The sequence below is a fragment of the Tauraco erythrolophus genome, chromosome 6 (genome assembly GCF_009769465.1).
Source record: "Tauraco erythrolophus isolate bTauEry1 chromosome 6, bTauEry1.pri, whole genome shotgun sequence".
Taxonomy (NCBI): Eukaryota; Metazoa; Chordata; class Aves; order Musophagiformes; family Musophagidae; genus Tauraco; species Tauraco erythrolophus.
In genome coordinates this window covers 50,714,013-50,731,191 of record NC_141470.1, presented here as the reverse complement: position 1 = coordinate 50,731,191, position 17,179 = coordinate 50,714,013, and positions in this window count along the sequence as shown.

The window sequence follows — 17,179 nt, the reverse complement described above, 5'->3', positions numbered from 1 at the left end:
GCTCAAGTAATAATATATTTTCACATGTATCTGGTTAAAAGCCTTGGAAGGATGACTGACATAAGGGAGATATTTATTCTAATAACAATATCTACTTACAAAAAAATGAAGTGCACAGTATACAAACAAGCTTTCAGGAAATGCTCAGAAACAATCTTTGAGTTGTTTTTCTCTAATAAACATGAAAAATGTTATACTTGCTATCATGATCATCCCAGGCAGATTTAACTTATTGATGCTCAGAAAGAATTGGATATGAAAAGTGAAGCTAAAAGAAACAGAGAAAAGTTATCATGTTAATGTTAAGAAAGCTGAAGTTCCAAAGGAGAGATGGGCAGGATTCTTCTGTGAGTAGAAAAGTGAAAATAGTAAGCAATTTGGAATGTCAAAATAGATATTTATGTAGATGCAACTAATTAGTGTCTGAAAGGTGATTTAGCCAGCTAAGCTTAAAAAATCCCAGGCTTATCAAACATACTATAGTTCTAATGAATACTGTATCAAAATCAAAACTGGAACATAAGCTGTATATAGACAGGAGGTAGGAGGTAGGAGCCATTGGTGATATATTTGGGAGCACGAACATGAAATCTTGCAAAAATTGCACAATTATACCTTGCTTCTAAGAGCATTGTTTGATACAGCTAGGACAGATGAGTTCACGTTATTATTGGTATTACATTCAGATTCTTTGCTACTAATTATTTCTGCAGAAGTGAAAAACAGTGACTTGGTTTGTTTACATAATGGCCGTTCCTCAGGCAGTCACAAAGTTGCTTTAATAAGACCCTGAAGCATTTTGCCTTTTAGGAGGGACAACTGAACTCTTTTGAATAGCATTGATCCATTAACTATGAATGGCTTCCTTCTTCACATATTTTTACTTAGTTAATTCAATACTATAACTACTAAATCACAAAAATTAGCCTTCTGAATATCCAGGGTAGAGATAATCAATTAATTAGAATAAAATATATGGAGCTGATGAAAAATAAAACAGATATTGTGGTTTACACAGGAAGAATAAGCTGGTGGCTCATACAGACACTGTACTGCCAGTATTCCAAGATTCTACTACCAGCCTTGTTAAAGACTTAACAGTGTATCTCACATCACCTCAGTTTTGCTGTCCAAAAGCATACCTCTCCTCTGAGCTAGCTGCCAAACCTCTCTGTTCCCCATAGCAGGAAGAAGGTACCTGTACTGGCTGATTCATCCCTTCCTAAAATAGAACGAACTGCCCTCTGAAGACGACTATTGACTGTAGAGGACATTTAGGTGATTATTGTTAGGGAGTGTGAAGCCCATATTCACAGCATAAGTTATTCAGCTCCTCTGTGGTTTAACTTCCTGTCACTACAAGCGATTAATGGCATTCCTTGCTTTACAATAATCTCTTGTCCAGGCAAAAGACAAAAAGAACAAGAGCAAACAAACAAGGGAAAAGAACTGAAAACTTGCAAGGAGATTAGAATTACTTGTTTTATGATTTTGATGCTGAACACTGCTTCAACTTAATTTACAGGTGAATTCTTGTATATAAAATACTATATATATAACAAAATACATTTTTGCAGAACTTGTAGTACCCACTTGGTGGTTGGGAGGGAAAAGACCACGATTGCTCTTCGTCTTTTGCTGTCTAAAGGAGGACTTTGGCTGTAACTAAATTGCAGGTAAGCAGCACTAGGCCATCTATCAGGAACTAATTACTAGTTCTGGCACTTGAACTAAACTCATCTAAAGTGATAAAATAGACAAAAAGCTAAAAAGGGTGTAAAAGTCAAAGCAGACCCAGAGAAAAGTTTGCATGTATTTCTAGGATTAGAAGATATTTCTACAGAGTTTTTAGAAAGAAAATGAAACAATTTATTTTATCGTCTTCATAGAATTATTTTCCCAAAAGATGAGGTCAGTAAAAGGACCCTAACTGCTCTCTTGGTCCTGAAGTCAGCAGAGACTTTGACAAGACAATATTCAGACCTGTAGTTTCAAGTTCATCTTAAATAAAAAAAAATCTTCCCCTAATTTATCAATAGTAATAGAAACCTATCCGAACTCTGTTTTCATCCAGACTGATTTGATAACTTAGCTTGGAAAGTAGAGAACTCAGAAGAAAATATTTTAATATTGATCTGTGTCTCCAAAGGTGGATAAGATGATGATGCCATTGTCTTCAGTATTTTCCAATCTACTAAAAGCCTGTGGCCACCTGTGCGTGTATTCCATTAGCTTTAGAGGATGTTTAGTATGGTATTGAGTTCTCAGTTACCTTAGCCGTAGAGCAAGATTTCACAATAAAACAAGGCAGAAATATTCAGAGATGGAGGTTACTGGTGTAGGTGGTCATATATGATCTGATTCTGTGCCCTTTGATGCACAAAGTTCATTTTTTATACATATATTTCCATCACCTCTTATTGCTAAGGTCTAGGATTTGTATCGTTCTCAGTTAACATGATTATACAGCTTTTTCCTTGTATGTACTACACACTGATGCTCTTTGTGTCTCATACAGATTTAATATTGCATCACAAGCATAACTTTTTTTTTTAAAAAAGGAAAGAAACTAAACCAAAGTAATGTTTAACCCTATGCTGTACCAAAAAGCAAAAAAAAATCATCTTAATCTGCAGCAGGTAGCTGGTCTTATCTTTGGAGCATCATAGGAACAAATAAATGCACTTCTTGCTCTTGACATCCCTACAAATGAGGCTTAGGGTTACAGGTTGAAAGTATGTATTAAGATCTCATTGTGTAAAAGTGCAGAAAGAAAGAATAGTACAGTGATGCTGGTCAGACACGAGGCATAAAGGCCAGAGGTGAAGCTGCAATTCATGTCTGACAACTAAAAATTCATCCCACCTGCACAGGCTCCAGCTGTGATGATAGTACGATCTGGTTCCAATACGGAAGAACTGTCTGTGACGTTTAACGATCCTATCATTTTCAAAGAGGCAGAGACCTCAAGATCGACACCTTACTCTACTTCTTTCCCAAGCAAACATATGAATGATTTCTTATTGCACACAAGGCCAATCTGACAATGAAAAAGAAAACCAGTAAAACTACTGTATGCCAAATAATTACATTTCAGCAAATGCTTTTTACTTCAAGTATATGGGCGTATATGCACAGCCAAGTATATGTGTGTGTATTTGCAGCCTTGCATGCTCAGATTCCTTTACAATACACACAGTATCAGAGATGACAACAGTAAAGGGAAGTAACTTGACAATAGATTTAGATATCAGGAAAAATTTCTTTACAGAGAGGGTTTTGAAGTATTGGAACAGGCTGCCCAGGGAGGTGGTGGAGTCCCCATCCCTGGAGGTGTTTAAAAACCATGTGGATTTGGTGTTGAGCAACATGGTTTAAGGACCATGACAGTGCAGGGTGAATGGTTGGACTTGAGGATCTTGAAGGTCTCTTCAAACCAGATGATTCTATGATTCTATGATTCTATGGCAAAAACAGAAAGGGTGAAAGGGGAGAATGTGAGACACTTGGGTGAAATAAAGGAGATTGGGCTTGTATCTCTGAATTGCAATGTTTCCTGTACTATTCAACTTTTTTCTATGCTAAAAGGCCACCCTAGACGTATAGCACATGAGGGTGTTTATAGCATAGACTATAAACTGCTCTCTGAAACATTTGGCATGAATGTACTCCAAAGATGAAAAATGGCTTATAACAACAACAACAAAAATATTAAGCACTTGAAGTCATTGTTTTACATACCTCAGAGTATCTTTGGCTTTATCTAAGCATGGGCTTGTGGGTAACATCTGAGAAAAAGCATATCAAATTTTAACTCTAAAAATTGATTTCTGCTGGTTTATTCTTCTCTCTTCTTCATTTCTACTTGTGTTTTCTAGAGAGAAAAATAGAAACTTTGTACTATTTTGTCTTCTTTTTTTAGTTCCTGTAAATCAGACTCTATAGAGGCTCAAAGAATGAACAGAGGAATTTCGCACGCTTGTTCTGAGAACAATTAAGAATCAAATATTGGAATAACACTGTCCAATGTAGGAATTTTTCAAAGACTGTTAAATGATGGCTCTATCAGGGCCATCATTTGGCAAACCCAGAGTGAGATATATTCTGGGTGGGGGCAGAGCTATGTAGCCTGCAATGAAAAATGTGAGTATATTTGTGCTGGTGTTACATTTGTGAAGAATTGTGCTTTTAGCACCATCTTGTTTTCATGCAGATTCTGTAGTTGGGAGGATTTTTGTAATCACATAAATGCAAATAATATGTACCAAAATTGGAATAGTAATGAAAATCTTCTCAGAACTTTTCATCCCAGATTTCTTCGAAGTACTCAGTGAGTTTGAAGGCTGATCTTGATTATCAGATTGCTCTCCACAGGCAGCAACCTCAGGGATAAAATGCAGCAAGTACTTAACAGGTCCAGGAGCATACTGGGGTCCGATAAAACACACAAGCTAGAGAGCCAGACGAGGCAGCAGCTGCTCTGGGACTTTATTGAGAGTGTAGGATTTAACCTCCGGCTGCTGCAGAAATCCCATGGGCTGCCATCATAGATCCTCAGTGCCTTTCTTGCTGTTTTTAAAAACAGCTCAAGATCAGCCCACTAAGAGGAGCAGATTCTTTCCTGTCTACGCATCAGCCATATGTTTTACATTTCACTTTGCAGTACTGTGGCTAGGCTGTTTTTCCCATTAATGTATTCATTAAAAAAACAAAAGGATTGTTAAAATAAGAAAGCAAAGGCTTTGTGAGTTCTTTGTATGAAGTTTCAAAAACCATCGTTTTATCAAATTCTAGTGGATGCCAGATTATCCCACAAGTACCAATCTGGTGACTCCCTTCACCATTGTAGCACATCAAAGCACACCCTTGTTAATCAGGCTAACCAAATTAATGTAGCTGTGTTATGACTTGCTGCGTCTGGAATTTTTTTTTCATATACTATTGTGTTTATTGTGATTGAGTCTGCAGAATGCTTTTATTGTCCAAATACAGAGTGTATTCATGAAATATGAAGAAAGAGCCTACATGAATATTAAACTTTATGACATTAAGGAGGAGAGGAGAATTAACATAGTAAAATCACTGTAGTAAAAATTTTTATAGACCATTTTAAAATTGCATGTTCTTTCATATTTAGAGTTGTCCAGAAACGTACATGAAATACCAAGCTCATAGATATTAATATTGTTTATAACATTCTTTAAGTAGATTATCATTTCTCAAGGCGGCTGTGTTGGTGTAAAAAAATCCTGACACAGTTTGTAGGTAAAGCTGTATCTGAAGATTTTAAAACATCAGAAGGCTGATCATGGGACAGACAGATATTGATCCTGTAAGGAACTTGGACAGTTTCTGTTCCCTTACATACGATTATCAAACGGATTCTCTCTGCCAATTTACACTCTCAACATACTTATTAATCTTGGAGGTGGTGGATTCGATAGAGGGTCAGATTTGATAACCTGTATGACAGAGATGATCCAATTAATGATGCCTTTAATGGTGCCAGACTGTTTGCCACTATTTACAGAATGTGATAAGTATGTGAATACACCGTAGCTAACCCTAAATACAGAAGCCAATATTAGCTGGTGCAGGCCAGAGCTCACTCCAGAATATGTGATAAGGTTACATTTCATAAAGAACTACAAGTCAGTTTGGAATGATAAGTTAATGCAGCCTTGATTTCTCCAAAGACTTGTTTTTCTTCTGTATCAGAATGATAGCTTTCAGCTTCATGATCAGAAGTGATTTGGAGAAGCTGGATTATACTTCTTGATAAATATATGTTGCTGTCACTGAGTTCTGAATACAGAAGATATTAAATGAAAATGCTATCAAGGAATTTAGGCTCTCAAGCATAAACACAAAGATGCATAAAACTCATTCACTTGAGCATCAGATGAATCAAAAGATTTTCCAGCACATGATCTGTTTTAACCTGCATTCACTCTCTCTAGGCTTTCTCTTGACCTACGTTTGCCCAAGCTACACATGGTGATACTTTCTCAGTAACCCTAATTTATCCTGTCTCCTGCCTACAGGCACACAAAACTTTTCTAAGCAGTAGCTAGTGGAAAGCTCTCTGTCCCTATCCAGGTACCACATTTTGTTTTCAGCAGGGAGTGCTTTAGCTGAGAAAAGAAATTACATATTTCTTATGAAGCTCCTAAAAGAAGAGTAGGTTTGCACTACCCAGTTTACTGACCGCTTGGTTTGATTTAGTGCAATCCATGCCAATAATAAAGTAATCATTTTTCCAAACACTGACGTGATATTTCTTTAGCTGCCTGTCAACATCAATAAAAATGCCAAGACGATAGGACCTTTCACTCTGAAAAACCTTACAGGAGGAAAGCATAGTGTCTAATCCCTGGTAAAAAGAAAATCCCATATGAGAAAAGATCTGCAGGAAAAATCCTTTCATTTTCTAAATGCAATATGAAATTCTCAATTCATTAATATATGACTAGACATATTTTGTCTCCATTTCTATTGACTATAGACTATATGACTTCACAATAACTCCGTCATGATTTCTCTGCTACAGATTAATATTTTATTCAATTTATTAAATACGGTATTCATTTCTACTCGTGTGAAATCTTATGCATACTCTCTGCTTTTGTCTGTCTGCTAGCACAGGAACACTGATACAAATCGATGGCGTTATAATCAACCTTTTGTTTTTCCATATGTATGTAAAAGTTGAGGCTTTAGCTTAAACCAAAATGTTAGGTGACTGGAATTAGAGGAAGGGAGGAGAAAAGAAGAATTCAAAATCTGAAATTAGACCTAGATGAAATACAAAAATGTCATTTTCATTTCTTTATTACATCTAATTAATAGTCTTGATACTGATCATGCCTGAATTCCGCAGCATACAAAAAACACAGCCAGAGCAGAATTGGATCTGGCACTAGTACAGCACTTACAAATAACTGAATAATCAGTGTCATGTAATACACCATATTATCACTCTTAGTTAAAGGTGGATTCCCATTTAAGCTTTTATGTAGTTAATTCTAGTATTAGAAATCACTGGTACATTTTTAAAGTGTTTCAGGTGTAGTGATTCATGTACTATTTTTGTTTCCTTTAGCCTAATTGTATACCCCAGAAATATTCTATGCTTTTTGAGAGGCTGAAATGTACAATTCCCTGCAAAGTTTTTTTCGGATATAACTAGTCAAAATGCATTTCAGTTTGTAGGAACAATCCGTCGATGCCTAATTGTGAAAGTAAATTGCTCAAGTTATGGAAACCAGGAAAGGCCAATACACAGCTTAATGCATTCACACAGGACACCTTAGAGACTCCATGTTTGGAAGATTAGCAGAGCAGATGTCAAATGAATATTTTTAAATTATGCTTCCTAATTTGTAAATACAATTTTTCCCTTGGTCTTCAGTATAATAAACAAAACATTCATGAAGCTGGAATCAGAAAATTTTCTGTGCTGCATACATTCTGCTTTGCTGTTATTCAGCTACCTGGCCTCATCAAGCTTAAAATTGTATGGTTGCTGGATTTGGACCAGGATTATATAAAGATTTTAGGTAGCTACAATTTAAGCTTTCAGATAAAGAATGTACTAAAATACATGGTTAAAACATTGTCTTCCAAAAACCCTAAACTGAACATAATGATGATATGGACTGGTGGACGAGAAGCTCAATATGAGCCGGCAATGTGCTCTTGCGGCCCAGAAGGCCAACCGCATCCTGGGCTGCATCAAGAGGAGCGTGGCCAGCAGGTCGAGAGAGGTGATTCTTCCCCTCTACTCTGCCCTCGTGAAACCTCACCTGGAGTACTGCATCCAGTTCTGGAGCCCCCAACATAAGAAGGACATGGACCAGTTGGAGAGGGTCCAGAGGAGGGCCACGAAGATGATAAGAGGGCTGGAGCACCTTTCCTATGAGGACAGGCTGAAAGAGTTGGGGCTGTTCAGCCTGGAGAAGAGGAGGTGACCTTATAGCGGTCTTCCAGTACCTCAAGGGGGCCTACAGGAAAGATGGGGAGAGGCTATTCAGGAGGGCCAGTTGTGATAGGACAAGGGGTAATGGTTTTAAAATAGAGGGAGGTAGATTCAGATTGGATATTAGGAAAAAATTTTTTACCATGAGAATTGTAGAACACTGGAACAGGTTGTCCAGAGAGGTGGTGGATGCTCCATCCCTGGAGATGTTCAAGGCCAGGTTGGACGAGGCCCTGAGCAACCTGATCTAGTTGGAGATATCCCTGTTCCTTGCAGGGGGGTTGGACTAGATGACCTTTGAAGGTCCCTTCCAGCCCTAACCATTCTATGATTCTATGATTCTATGATGATGATTACTGGGAAATAAGAATCAGGTACCTGATCTAAAACTAGCCTCTACCTCTGCCATCCCACGAGAGTCAGCTCCAGGCTCCAGGCTGCCAGGACACACCTCTGCATTTTCCAGAATGAAAAAATCATTTTGTAATCAGGCAACAAGTATTTTCAGACAAGAGGTGAGATGGAGTTGCACAAGCCAGTCAATGGGGCCATAATTTTAGTCAACTGCTGAAAAGCATTTATTCAGACAAAAAGACCTCGTCATACAACCTATCCTCCTTCTTGTGCAACATCAGTCAGCTCCTCGTGTGAGTAAAAGGAGATGCTGGGTACAAGTCCTCCTGACAGAGGTTAAATCTTTCTATGTATCTGTATCACTAGTGGACTAAAAAGGAAAAAGGAAAGGAATATGAAATGTTGTGACAGCCACAGAGATTTCCCAGGTCACTCGCTGTTCCTGAGTAATAGCAACAGTTTATGCTTTTAATCAGAGCTGCTCTTGTCAGACGTGGAAACACGTTTCTCTCTTTTCAATCACAAGAGGATTTTTTTTTAAAAAAAAAATAATTGATCTTATAGAAGCAAAAGATAAGAAGTTCAGATTTACTGTCTTCCAATTTGTTCTCTTAGTGAACTTATAACCCAGATAATAAAATATCCTGACTTTGCACAGAAGCAAGAACTTTCAGTGAGTCAAAATATTACCCATTTATAAGAAAGAGAAACAGTTAAGCAGCATTCAAAAATGTACAATAGGTCATCGGTTTACCTTTTTCCTAAGTACTCTGTTTTGTTCCTAATGCTTGACGCATACCAAGTGGAAATGAGAGGACCCTTTCAGACCAGATAAGAGTAAGTCTCAATCTCTCCTTGAGGTTGAAGATGAATTAACCAAAGCTTTTTTAAGGTTTAGAAAATGTTGGCATAGTGCTGCAAAATTGAGGACTAAAACTCTACTCCGAATGTGCTCCATTTTAAAAAGTAAGACAATGGGTTTTTTCATTACTACAACACATTCTATTATTTTATATGAATGAGAAGGGATCAAAAAGACTGGAATGTGCTCAGTAATATCTTTAAACCAATCCAAAGATGATTTTTAAACAGTGGGGTGGAACCACAAATCAAAGGAATAAAATTAGATACGACAGAAATTATTCTAAAACGGGGACTGAAAGGATGAAAGGATGGGCCATTATACTAATTTTTTTTTTTTTTTTTAATCAGAAGACAGAAGTGTTGGAAACTGAAACAGATTCCTGGAGAATCCTGTGGTGAAGACTCAGTGTCTTGCTTCTCTACATAGTCTTTGGATTCATAATCCTTAAGAAACTTAATCCAATCCAGTAAATTATTGAAGACCCTTGACGACCTTTGTCAGATAATAAGGCTGAAATGCATCCTGATTTGTATTCCTTTCTGCACCTTCCTTTGATACTCCCCATATATCTTCTTCGTGTCTTCTTTCTTTTACCAAGTAAGATTTTTCCTTTTTGTCTTTTTTTAAAATTTTTTTTAGCACAATCTTCAGGACTACATGGATTAAGACAAGTCCACAAGAATGAGAAAGCCTACTTCAGCTTAAAAATTAACACACTAAGTGGGATGTCCTACACTGGGGAAGTTTTGGACCTTCTGTGCTTACACTACTTTGATGATCTTGGCTTGTCCTGCAAATTCAATGTTTTGGGGACATGTTTGGTATGTCTTTTGAATGATCTATGCAGACATGCGAGTTCTTCAGGTGTGGCATCTGGGTTAGAATTACTGTCAGGTAATTACACATCTAGAAATCCTGGATAAGTGTAAAAAAAAATCACCAAATTATTTTATATAGTATTTCATGTCAGGGAAAAACAACATGCCCAGTGCTATTGTGCTTGTTTCTCTCTCTGGTTTGTCAGAAGCTGAAAAAACATTCCTACATTCAGACATCTGCAAAAGAAATAATCCTCTAGTTTCTACAAAGAAGGATTCCCAGTCAAAAAAGTGACTATATTTGTACACCTCTGTCTAGGAAAAAGTCTCTAAGATGTTCTGATCAAATTTCTCTAACAGAAAGGGTATATGTTTGTGTTAGATCCTTAAGACAGAGAATTTATAGCATTACAGCAGTTCCAGAGATAATTGCTTTTTTTGTGATATAGATGCACCAATTACTACATAAAAATTGAATTTGCTCTGACATTTTCCCAATTATTTTTTCTTTTCCTAAGACTCAGAATTAGCTTTGGTTTTGTGACTACAGAAAGCAAACATCAACATCATTTCAGATAGTTCCACAGAACTTTTCCTTTATTCTTCACATCTTTCCTCAAAGTTGGTTAGGGTTTTTTTTAAAGCTAAAATACATATCAGTCACTGTTTTAAAAACAATATGGTTTCCTCTGTTCTTTGCATTATTTTCACTGTGTTCAGACAAGTACATGAGAAATTTCCTAACACAGTTTGCAAATACACTGATTAGCTTTAAGTAACAGTAAATTTGACTCTGAATTTACAAAATTCTCTGCATAAAGCACACAAGTCTGTGCCATAATGTGGTTTTACACTCAGTGGTCCCACAGACTGAAGAAAACAAAGGCTGGAGCTCTGATTTGGATCCTTCTCCAGTGAGGAAAACTGCATTACAGAGAATCAAAAGGACAGTACCAGTTTCCTATTTGACTTGAATGAGTTCAGCTTCATCTTAGAAACTTTTGCTTCCTATAAAGGAATTTTATTAATGATCTCACTTACTAAACCTGACCAATCCTGTTCTTTTTCAGTGTACTGTATCATTAAGAAAGGGTAAAAACAAACAGACTGACAGACACATGAGAAAAAGCACTTTAAAAGAAGAGATTCATAATGTTTGAGGTTTGGGGAGCTGTTCTGTTCTCCTTCCAAAACTTTAGATGACATTTTCAGGCCAGAAGGGTTATTAACAACTTAGTTTTAAAGCTCTTAAAAATCCAAACACTGACTGGATTAACTACAAGGGTGCAGAGGACACGTTTCTGTTTCTGACTCCAGCCACTCCCAAGTCTGTCAGCATGTCTGAATTAGACCTGAATCTGATTATTATGTTAAAATGTAGAGTACAATTAGAAGCAAATGAATTGCAGGCTCCAGGTAGTCTCTGGGGTTACATATATGTCTGCAGTCCTGCCATTGTTTCTCTGCTATTACAAAGCTCTGCCAACGTGAAAGAATCAGAAGTTCTGGACCTGCAACAAAAACAGTATCAGTATCTTGTTTGTACTCTTCACTAAGAGCTGGGAAAATTATCATCAGCACTATCATTTATCCAGTGATGAGATCAGATAGAGAAAAGGGACCTTTGCTACCAACAACTTCTGGTACATCATGGGCAAGATAACGGAGTTATTAAATTATTAGCTAATATTACAAGCATATATTTTTTTCCTCAGAGTGTTTTATCACTTTGTAAACTAGTCTTTTCTAAGTACATCATAGGTGGGTTATGATTTTTTGTGGGTTTTTTTACTTTTTGTTCCCCCAAAATCCCATTGAAAAGAAAAAGCTACTGGGATTTTGACATTTTAGTGCATATTAGAATCAGCACAGGCTGGAACATCCGGAACGTGGTGAGTAACCCTATGTTTCATTCCTGCAGTGGAGAAGTATAATGGGATGAGAAGTCAGAAAGGCAGGACAGCTGAGAAAAAAAACCACAAACTTTTTTTTTTTTTTTTTTTTTTTTTTTTTTTTTGCTTTTAAGTAGTGAGCTATTCCTATGTTCATGTAAACAAGATGAGAATTCTTTAAAGGAGAGGTGATTTTAGGTTGGCAGAGTGAAGAAAATACAGACATTTTCTGGTACATAAAACCCCTTTTCAGGTCTGAAGCAGTGAAGATATAAGTATAGTGAAGCAAAGTACAGTTTCTAATCTGGTTATGTTATTTAATGAGAGAGGCTGATACAAAAAGTTCTCTGGTACCTAATGATAAGAGAGGGATATTATTTAGGGAAGAGAGGATAGGGTAGGGTGCTACTGAGTGCCTGGGAGAATTAGGCAATAAGCAGATATTAAAAAACAAAATCCTGAATATGAAAAAACTTCAAATTTAAGTAGTTATAAATTCAGAATTTGATTCAGTAATTTGTCTGGACCTAGTAATCCAAAATGGATCATAATCCAAATCCAAATCCATATCCCCTTTTGTGCCATTCAAGGACCTGGGCATATATCTGTATTTTGTGACTTCCAATATCTGTATTGAAAATGAAAGAAGGAAGATAAGTATCTATAAGACCATTAAAATTCATGCTGGTTCCAAATGTCAAGTATGGGATTAAGTGGAAACATTGTAGGTTAGATTTATCTAGACAAGATTAAATCTCTGGATTTGAAACATCAGTGTGTTCTCCCCATTGCTGGTTGTTTTGTGATCTGAGAGGAGCAAATGTGAATAGGAGACTTTGGAGATAAGCTGTACCTGAACTAGACTTTCAAAAGTGTGCTTGTTTTCCCCTCGACAAGCTGTGACAAGATGATATAAAGCAGCATTTACCAACAACTTGTAAGAGATTAGGCAGTTGTCAAAAAGATGTCAATACAGGCTTTAGTGATTGCTTCCTGAAAGATTTCGGAGAGAACTACCAAGCTGCGGCTGAGTTTTGATAGCTCTCTACAGCTGTGCACAGCTGGGCAGATGCTATGTTTACCTGTATCTTTAGTTCTGGCTTGCTACGTGATGGCTGGCGTGACAGTGAGGTATAACAACCATTTCTTATATACATATATTATGAATTTGGTGTCATCCATTATGAATCACCTAATCACTCTCTCTCATTTTTCTTTATAACTGTGTGTCTTGATTCCCACAACTAAAACCATAATTACTGCTGCTTTTGTTTAACATGATTTATAATTGCTATAATGATAAGGTCTCCCTTGGTAACAGTAAGTACTTACCACTGACTTGCAGTACGGTTCTTCTGCAACTTGAGACACAGTGTCTCTAAAATAAACCTTTTTCTACTCTATAACAACACCAAGAAAGTAGATGACCAATGCAGTTTAATTTTTCCAGATTATGACAATAGTCTTACAAACAGTTTAAGCAGTTAGCCAGAACCTGGGATTGTTTACATTAGAGGAAATGAACAATACAAGATACTCTTTGAGAGAGGATATTTATTTATGAAGGAAGCACACTAGCTTCTATTTCTCCAAACACAATAGAAAAATACACCATTTTGGGGCTTATTTTCTGATTTTCTTTTTCTTGCTCATGACTTCTAACTGCCTCTTCTATCATACCTGTGCCTAAGGAGGATACCTGTCCCCTCAGAGGATTACATTTACATCTGCATCTTCAACTTCTCTGCTGCCCTTATTTTCAGTTTGCCAAGCAGTCCCCTACTTCTGATATTCTCAGTCCCAGAAAAAAAAACAACCAACAAACAGATAAAGGAGCAACTGGATAATACAGCTAAGCCAATATAACAATCGGCTGCCATTAAAAGGACGTCCTGTTCACCTCACTCCCTACTCCCAATCATCTGTCCTTACCCCTTCTTTAGACCAACACCATCACTCATCCAGGCCTACAGTGAGATTGTTCATGGAGTCAAACCAGAAGAAAACTCTTTTTAATTTTCTGCTTTAATTTTCTGTCATTTTAAGTTCCCAAATCAGTTCACAACACGGCAAGAGAAATGTCAGAGATGAAAAAAGGAGATCCACGTGAACACATAGTTACAGTTTGAGGGTAGAGAAGCTCAACAGTAACATATCAACAGAATGAGTGACGGCTCGATCATCTCCCTCTGAGCAATAGACATTTTGTAGATTTCTCACTCCACAACACTCTTTTCATTTAATAGAAAGATTATTTAGTACTCATCTCTGCTTCAGCAACATCGCAGAGTATCAGGGGTTAGTTGGTTCTCAGCTGGGTTCATCTCTACGCTGCACTGATGCTCAGGTGTTGGGATCACAAAGATTTAGCAACAGAGGTAATCGGTGGGAAGGAAGCTAGAACACAGTGACTCACATTTTCAGCAGCACTGCCGGGGAAAATTGAAGCCTAAATATTATATCTGACAAGGCAAGAGATTAGATCAAAAGAAGATTTAAGAAATAGAGTTTGGAAACTTTATTGTAATAATTTAATTATTGAGTACAGGTATACCGAGGCCAAAATCATCATATTTGCAGGAAGAAAAGTAAATTTTATTATTCAAGCATAGATTCAAAGCCAAACTTTTGTCTTGGCTTTTATTACAGGCCCAAGCAATATCCTTAAATATCACATTCTTTATGTAGCAGGGATTGAAAGCCTACCAGTGAGCACAGAGCCAGAAACTGTGTTCCACAGCTTGCTCTTACCCTAAGGGCCATACTCACTAACTTTGTAATTAAAGCACTTATTTGGTTGTCCTATAATACGATACAGCAGAAAGGCCTGTGAGTTCCTTTAGGAGATTGGGTGCTCAAATAATCCAACATTAGCTAACAAGAAGTTAAATGTAATTCATTAGAGTTTTCTTATGAACATTATCCTTTTCTTAAGGAAATGCTTTGCCGCTGTGTGTGATATTTTTAGATTAAAGAGTGTACAGCAAAAAAGTAAACCATTTGTTGGGGTTTGTTTTTTTTTTTTTTTTTTTTTTAAATTTAAGGCTAGATTATGTCTTCAGGACCAAATATGGTATGTGAATGTCAGAAAGAACCCTAAAAATTACACTGGGCAGCTTTCCAGTTTCCAGGTCACTCTGTTTTTCCTTCCCTTCTCTTTTCCTTTTACTATTACTTGTCTAGTAGGTGAGAAACAAAGCATAAATTTCTATAAATCTTTGCTCGTAAGACTTGTTTTCTAGACCCTTCGCCAACTTCATAGCCCTTCTTTGGACATACTCCATCACCTCAATGTCTTTCTTGCAGTGAGGGGCCCAAAACTGAACACAGTATTCAAGGTGTGGCCTCATCAGTGACAAGTGCAGGAGAACAATCACTTCCCTAGTCCTGCTGGCCACGCTTTCTGATACAAGCCAGAATGCTATTGGTCTTCTTGGCCACCTGGGCACACTGCTGGCTTATATTCAGCCAGCTGTCAACCAACACCCCCAAGTCCTTTTATGCCAGGCAGCTTTCCAGACATTTTTCTCTAAGCCTGTAGCATTGCATCAACCTCCATCTCTTCTCTGCAGACAGATACAGCAAAGTGACTTCAGAAAACCCTTCCACTTTGATCCATGATCAGAGAACTTTTTAAAAGGCAGGATGGTTGTGTGCATGGAAGCAGCAGGGAGAGAGCTTCTCCATATGGCCCTGTGTAATGCAAGCCAGCACATGCATTTCTTGCACAAGCAATAAGACTCACCCTGGGGGAATAACAATTTGGAAGTTCAAAATGACACAGAAAGGAAACATTAAAGATTTTTTCAAGTAACAAAAAAGATAGAGGAGATGTTATGATTCTTTGTCACAGCATCATCATACAGTGCAATTTCATACATTCCTTTGGAGGTATGGTTATGGATTAGCTAAGCGGGAAAATGAGACATGCTGAGTCCTTTTCATTGCTGCATACCTCAGATATTTATTTTCAGTAATTATTGACTTGGTGTGACGGTTTGATGGAGGGCGGGGGTGGTTCTGGTGGCAGGAGAGGGAATTTGCTCCACCAGATTGGACTCCCATCCCCCCTCGGGGTTGAGCCAATTGGTGCCTCTGCAAATTGCCCTATTTATGTTGGGACAAAGGAATCGGAAAGGTGTGCTTTGTTCAGGAGCGAGGAGAGGGGAGGAGGGCACTGCCCTCGCTCCCTGGCCCCCGGCCGGGCAGCAGCCTGCGCCAAGCCAGCGCCACCCACTCAAGATGGTGGCGACGGAGCCGCTTGGGGAACTCGGGGAGCGCCCCGCTCCCGGGGTGCCCACTGGACTGAGTTCACCCAGAGAGGACTGAGATCTGAGAGAAACAGCCACACCGACACGAGGTCAGTGAAGATGGAGCGGGACGAGGTGTGCTGCAGCTGAGTTTCCCCTGCAACCGGTGGCGAGACGGCAGGCGGCCCCCCTGCAACCAGGACAGACTCGGTGGAGCAGAGACCCACTCGCAGCCCGTGGAGAAGCCCATGTTGTGGAAGAGATGCCTGGGCTTGAGGACGGTAGTGAAGCATGGCTACAACAAGGTAGAGAAGCATCTAGAGTCCGTGGGATGACACATGCTGGAGTGAGTGGCAACAACTCTCTAAGAATCCGAGACTGTGGTAAAGCCCGCACTGGAGCAATCCAATGGGGAAGGATTGCATCCTGCAGATGGCACTCACGCTGGAGAAGTTTGTGGATTTTCCTTGTGAGTAGGGGATCCACTGGAGCAAGGGAAAATGGTGTAAGGACTCCTCCTCTTTTAAGAAAGGAGCGGCAGTAACAACATGGATGAACTGACCTGCACTTCCCCATTCCCTGTCCCTCTGCACTGCTGGGGGGAAGGTAGAGCCGGGAACAAAAGAAAAGGGGGGTGGGGAGGTGTTGTTTTTAAGATCTGGCCTTGTTTTCTCTTTATCCTCTCAAGTAACTGGTTTTGTTTCCCTTTGTCCTTTTTAAGCAACTGTTAATAAATTGGTTTTTTTAAGAAACCCGAGTCTGTTTTGCCCGGGACCATGGTTGGTGGGTGCTCCCTCTCTGTTCTTGTCTTGACCCTCAGTCCTTTTATTATATTTTTCTCCTCTCCATTTCACTGGAGAAGGAGTGAGAGAGCGGTCGTGTGGAGTTTAGTTGCCGGATCAGCCTAAACCACGACACTTGGGTAAGATTTCAAAGAATGAATTGGACCCCAGTTTTGCAAAGGATGCACTGGCACTGTTTAAATTGTTGGTCATTAGTACTTTTTACTATACAGTCCTAGT